The following is a 6,990-nucleotide window of genomic DNA, read 5'->3' on the forward strand; positions in this document are numbered from 1 at the left end:
CCCCAAAAAACAAAGGATTGGGCCCCTCTCTGTAACAGTGATGGAAGCCACTAAATTGAAATGGTAGTTTTTAATCATCTCAATTAAAAAGCCATCATTTCAATTTAGGGGACTAAACCCCTGTCACATGTACAAAGCCCTATATAAATTTAAAATACCTAACATTTGCACTCAAACATGCTCTTATTCTAATGCAAGAGCAGAGTTAGGAATATTAGAGAGAGAGAATATTAACTCAGATTACTGGCACAAACAGGTATTTATTATCGCTAGCCTGGGTCTTGCTTCACATATATATGAAAATATTTTATCTAGTCTGTTTTATCATTCCTGAAAAGTACAATTATTTCTAATCTCTGCCTTATTCTCTTCACTGGTTGACCAGTAAATATTGAACATTATTACTGGATCATTCCTTATTTCATGTCTTAAGAAATTCACCCTATCTACACATTTTTAAAGCATTACACAGTGATTCTGAACCGGGAGGTGCCTTGAGACCCTGCATGCAAATCATGGTCACCCATCTGGTCAGATACTGGATGGATGTGGAAGGTGGGTGTGATTGCCAACCAATGGTCAGTGTCGAACTGATGAGGGAGCCCTAAGAGCGGCTGAATATTTTCAGTCAGCAGGACCAGATAGACTACACAGGGAATAGGCTGGAGTCTTTGTGGGACCACTGGCAAAAGTATCTGAATACTCACGGTGTTTGGGAAAGGTCCTGGAAGACTGCCACAAAGGGTATTTCTAGACACCACACTCAAGAAGTTATTGTAGCATGTGCTACAGTAACATAACTAGCATGTGTAATGATAGCTACACTCCAGATTCTGCTAATGTTCCCTCTAATATGCTTTCACTATTTTTGTAAGCTATTTTTGAAGCCTGGTGTGTAGCAGTGGAGCTTGCAGCCAATGACCAAAGGGTGAGTCTGGGTGTTCAGGTGGGGAACGTAGTAGGTAGCAGACCTGGGGAGCAGCAGGAGGGGCACACAATGCAGCATGGGGGTTAGGGGAGCAGCAGCCAAGGGGCACATGGTGCAGTGGTGAGTGCAGAAACAGCAGTGAGGGGGCACCCAGTGCGGGGGGGATGGGGCAGGGAGAACAAGAACAACAAGGGGGCCACCAGTGTGCTGCATGCAACAGGTTGGGGGGGGGAGGCATGTGGCCCCCACTAGTACAGCCCCTGACCCCTCAAAAGCCAGACAGTGCTACTTAGTCTTACTGGGCTCAGTGTAGAAGTAAGGGAATATAACATGAAGTTTTTTGATATGCAGGCAGCAAAATTAGGTGATCTGATGTTCCTTGCTGGCCTTAAACTTTTTCACACTATGACAACCCTGATTTGCCCCTACTTAATGTGAGACAGGTTTAGTAAGTCTGCCCCTGGAAACCATTTGTTCAATTACCGTTTCTTTCATTGTGATTTTTGCTTCATTCTTATTGACATTAAATAGATTTTCAGCAGGGGAATGAGGGTCTCAGGAGACTGGGGCAGAACCTTTTTTACAGAAAATCCCCAAATCCCTGGTGTGTAGTATAGACACAGCTGAGCTAACTTTGATCAGGACTAGCTCCAGGAATGGTAGCTATAGGCATGCCACTCCCCTAAGCTAATTAGCCGACTGCTGCATTGCCATAGTTATACTGGTTCAGATCCCCCAACTACTATATGTGCCCAGTGCTGCATTGTGCTTTGTAGACGTGCTATCTTATTTGGAGCTAGCACTGGTATCCCTAATCAGCCCTAAGTCTCTAAAACAATTCCAGATTATAGTCACAAGAAATCGTACTGGTGGGAATAGTCAAACTGAGTTGGGACCTTGCAGCAGTTAAATATTTCACATCTTTTGTTAAAGGATGCTGCAGTTCTTAATCAATCTCTAGTGAGTGATGTTTGTGTTTACTTCATAAGCTATACCAATATGGGTGGTCTCATAAGAGAGGCCAAAGAGTTATGGTTTGAAACTACAAGATACCTAGGATGCCTGTGAAGTGTTGCATATGCTTGACTCCTTTGGAAGATAGGGAGAACTGAGGATTCTCAGCAGCTCGCAGGAATATGCAGGATCCTAAGGGACTCAGCCATAAATGGGCATAGAAAGCAAATAGCTTAACTTCCAAGTGAAAAGATAGCATAGGAAACACACATTACTTCTGCCTGTGCTGTGAAGTCTGTAAGGCTGTCAAGTTTGGCAGCTTCCGGCATCTAAATTCATACACACATGCTTAGAAATATTCTAAAACAACAGTACATAAGGTACACAAAATATGTGCAACACAGGAAGTGGCAGTTCAAGTGTATCTATATTTTTCTATCTGCATGACTCAACTCCTCATATGTGACTGAGTAGAGATTTCAACATTTTTCCCCCATCAGAGCCTTAGCCTCTGTGGTCAGACTTCAATAAGGATGCCAAATCCAATTAGTGTCAAAAGTGTGATGGCAGTGTTGTGTGACCACAAAACTGCTGTCACGGATGGTCACTGATTCTCAGATACTAATTTGCACTAAAACAACCAACGTTTGCTTTCTCCCTGCATATTTATAGTACAGCATTGTATGGACTGTCTAAATCAGGTTGGACTCCCATTTTACTGGGTGCTTTGCAAACACGTGGAAGATAGGGCCCTTGCCACCAGTGGCTTTTGCTCAGATTCCCCCATGTGGAAGTCCTCTACATGTAATCATACCAAATAGCACCTGACTTCACCAAGAACTTAATAATGAAATAAGGTATTTTTTACCTTAAGGATAAGGGTGTTAGATTGACAAGTGACATATAGAGTGTGGGAGAAGAAAGAATCACACTTCATTTTTAAATGCATATATACATTTGCACTCTTTTTCTGGCAGTTAAGGATATATGAAGTGCCAACCATCCCCATCTGCCCTTCATACCATTAGTAATTGCTTTTAAACACTCAAACACACTGGGGGAGTGAGAGGGACCGATTTTAAATCATTTAAGACTTGGTCTCTTTGTGGGGGTGATTAACCTCACACTGAAATGCTATTGAAAGAAACCTACATATACCGAGCTATTTATTTTCCATTTCAATTGATTAAAGTGTGACCTCATTTTTATTCTGCGTCTTTCATGCTTTTAATATACCCATGCCCTCTGGTATTGGTGCCTTTTACAAATCAGCTGCTCAACTAGCCATCAATCTTTAAAACACAGCATTAATGTTTCATTCTTCCTGTACAGGTAATAATGTTTTTCACTTCCTTCTCCAAATTTTTTTTCAAAAGTCAGTTATAACACTACTTATTAAAATGAATGCTTGCTGATTCTAAATACATCACATAAGCCTAGTTACACATCAGAAATTATATATATTTTATGGGTTTTAAACTGAGTTAAATTAATAAATAAATCAATAAAAGAAAATGTAATGGAAAGCTATTTTTATATTAATTTTAACTTTATAGTGAAACTCAACTATGATGTATTTAAAAATGTAATAATTTTGTACATTACATTGGTTTTAATTTCCCACTATCTAAATGGCAAAACAACATAGGGAAATGATTGACATATGTTACTGAGTCCCTTTAAGCTAGGAACCAAAATTACACATAACCAGTATAAGTGATTGGAGAGCAGATCAAATCTTTAACACAACAGAAGTTCAGTGCATATAAACCACATTTAAAATGACCAAATCCAGTTTAAGGGCGCAGACAGAAGTGCAGCTCCCCACTGTAACTCATGGTGCTTCACAGGAAGTGCCATGAGTTATAGTGATCCCCCAGACCTATCAGACATTCGCTGTTGGGCCCCAGGATTGGGGGATCAAACTGCAATTTAGAGTGGCTGCGAGTCTGCAGCTGCTCTCCCCTCATCTTGCCTCTTCCTCTCTCCTAGCCCCGGTACTGTCTTCAGAATGGGAAGGTGAGGAGACAGAGCTTATTCTGGGGGTTGCCCAGCTGGTGCTAGAGGGTGGGGTCAGCATGCTGACACAAGTTAACGAAGGCACTCCGCTTTGTAGCGCCTTCATCTGAACCTTCATGTAATGAGGGTTCAGATTGTTGCAGGATTGGGCCCTTTGAAAGCGCTCTTCAACTGTGCACTTCTGTAAGGGCACAGCTGTAGAGAGCTTTCAGTGCCCAATTGTACGAGAAAATGTCAGGGCCCTAGGATGGATGGATGTAGTATCAGACTTAACTGACTTAGGTTAAAATGGTTTATTGAACTGTCCCAAATCCCTTCCAGATTCAAGTTAAATCAGTCCCTCAGCATCCCTGGATGCTTTGCAGGGTATGCAGTCTAGGCTTGGCCCAAGCTGTCCATGACAGCTGGGCAGGGAGGCATGCTCTTGTATCCCCTGGATTCTGGCCTGAACCACTGCAGGCATGTGGCTGCATTTCCATAATCAAAAGTGAGTGTCTGTTCCCTTGCTTATCGGTTCAATCTATTCAGTTTAAACTAACTTGGAAACATTGAATCAATTAGGCCTCGGGCTTAGCCCTAAAGCCTATTAATAGTCTCACAAAAAAGAATTAAACAGAACAAACTGCTTTAAATTAATTTTAACAAAAGTAAGAACTATTATTAATTTGCTGTTTTACAAACCCCTCAAGAAAAGGTAATTATGTAGCACACACACTGCACTGGGATATAAACTTTTCCACAGGCTTCCTGTGTGGCCTTGCACAAATCAGTTAAACTGTTTGCCCTAGTTCCCCATGTGGGTAAATAGGAATAGTGAACTTTCTTTCCTTGACATTTTGTTTTGTTCACTTGGGCTCTAGGGTCGAGACAGAGGTAAGATTTGAAGCACTTTAAGTGCCTTTCTTTCTTTTCCAAGTCCTGGTGACAAGGTGTTTAGCAGAATTCACAGATTCATTGGAATCTGACAGGGCCGTGCCGTGAGTGGCCTTTAAAACACTCCAAGAAAGTGAGCATACAAATATACTTCCAACAGGGCTGTTCCACTTCAGAAGTGACCCTGGAAATAACAGAAACAACTTTGAGGCTCTTTGCTGTGAAGTACTGATCATTACATTTGCACCCTCCATTGGTTTTTAAAGTCTTTGTAGCAGGGATGGTGGTGGATTTTCTGTTTAGATCATGCCTTGTATGTTGGGCCTTCATTTGCGTTAGTACCCGCTACATGTTACCTCAGTAAATGTTATTAAAATAATACCAACAAGACCTTTTTGGTGACAATTTATATTCCATTCCTAAATGTGGGATACAGGTTTTATAATTAATACATTACAATTAATCCAATGTAATAATGCAATAATGGAAAGTTGGATTAATACATTGATAGAATACAGCAGGTCAAGAGTCTGCTTCTATATAATTTATAAAGCTTTCTACTGATATGCTTATAACCACCTCCCTTACACACAGGCTTGCCATATCAACTGTATTTATTAACCTTTTCTAAACTAACCCTGTATTTATTAACCCTTTCTAAGCTATCATAAATGGACCCTTAATGAACAGTGACCAAACGGGGGTTTTATCCTGGTTCATAATGTCATTTTCTGCATTCAAGTCAATGAGCACCCATGTGCTAATTACTGAGCAGAAACATTTTTGCAAGTACTGTCATCCGACCATCTCCCTGCAATTTTAAAAATGGGCCAATGAGATCATCTGCTGCAAATGCTTCTTCCTCCTGCTGAAGAAGTATTCCCAGAAGAAAGGCAGCTTTCCTTCTGGCAGGGTGCAGTCCTTGAATTTTGAACAGGACTGTCTGCTTGACATTTATATTATGTAATTAGGAGCAGTCTTCATGTTGTTATGCTTCTTATCCCATATGGTATGATAATAGACTACCAGAGACTTATAGTTCATGACACCCACTTCAGCTTGTGCATGTACAGCTGTGTGACCATAAGGTAGCTCATCCACACTGAAATACTTTTTCCCATTCTGGTTTGCGTAGGCTAGAGAATGATTGAGTTATGATTCCAATTGAATGGTAGGAGCTACAAACAATAATCCTCCAAGGAAGGCAGAGGGTGCAGATACAAGTTATCAGCACACCTAGGCACACTGTGTCACATGAGGACAGGAGCTGAATTGATGATGGCAACTAAAAAGCAGTGTTAAAGTAGCATTTCCCAGAGCCACAGCTCCATCAGTGGGTTTGATTCAACAGACTCTGGAACTGAACATGGAGGTATGGCTTTGGACACAGGATTCCAAGGACCATATGCTGCCCTTAAGGAGTAACAGGCCTCCCACTAGTGTGGAAATTGCACAGTTACAGCAAGGACAGTATAGAGCAGAGGTAGGCAACCCCCAGCACACACGACAAAGCATGGCATGCAAAGGCACTTTGCTTGGCACAAGTACCTTAGGGCAGACAGTAGGGAAAGCGCTGGGACTGCACTGCCACAGCAAGGACCAGGCCCCTCGTGATTCCCCTGCTATCTATCCCCGGCATGCCAGCATCTTACAAGTCAAGGTTGCCAATTTTGACACTCTGCCCAAAAACATGGTTGACACCTTAAGGATCAAAAGCTTCTTGTGGATCTTTCCAGAATTTGTTTGAAAAATGTACAGTCTCATATATGTTTGTTTTGTTGCAGCACATTAGATTGATAGGTTGCCTCTAATGTTATTGCAGTGGGTGATTGGTTGCAGTCACAAGAGGGCTTGATAATGGACCCTTAGTGCTCCAACTAACAATTTTAGAAAATGCCATAAACTCTTAAGGACTCATCTATGTATTCTGGGAGTGGAATGTAGCTACCTACAGCTGCCCTAAGGGTACTGGTATGCTTCCCCTCATATGTCAGCAAGCACCACAACCCTAGCTTATATCCAAATAAGATTTATTGTCAGCCTGTTGTCTCCTAGACCAGTGTTCCCATGTTTACACACTTCACTGAGCTACATTATCTTTCTAGATATAGGCAGAACCTAAATCATCTGCTTTAGTGACTCAGCTGGAAAATATTGATAGAAAATGGACTAGTTTGAACAGGAAGAGTGGCATGCAATAATTTGCAGTTTTCAGT

This window comes from Crocodylus porosus, unplaced genomic scaffold, assembly GCF_001723895.1.
Source record: "Crocodylus porosus isolate Cpor-Errol unplaced genomic scaffold, CroPor_comp1, whole genome shotgun sequence".
NCBI lineage: Eukaryota > Metazoa > Chordata > Crocodylia > Crocodylidae > Crocodylus > Crocodylus porosus.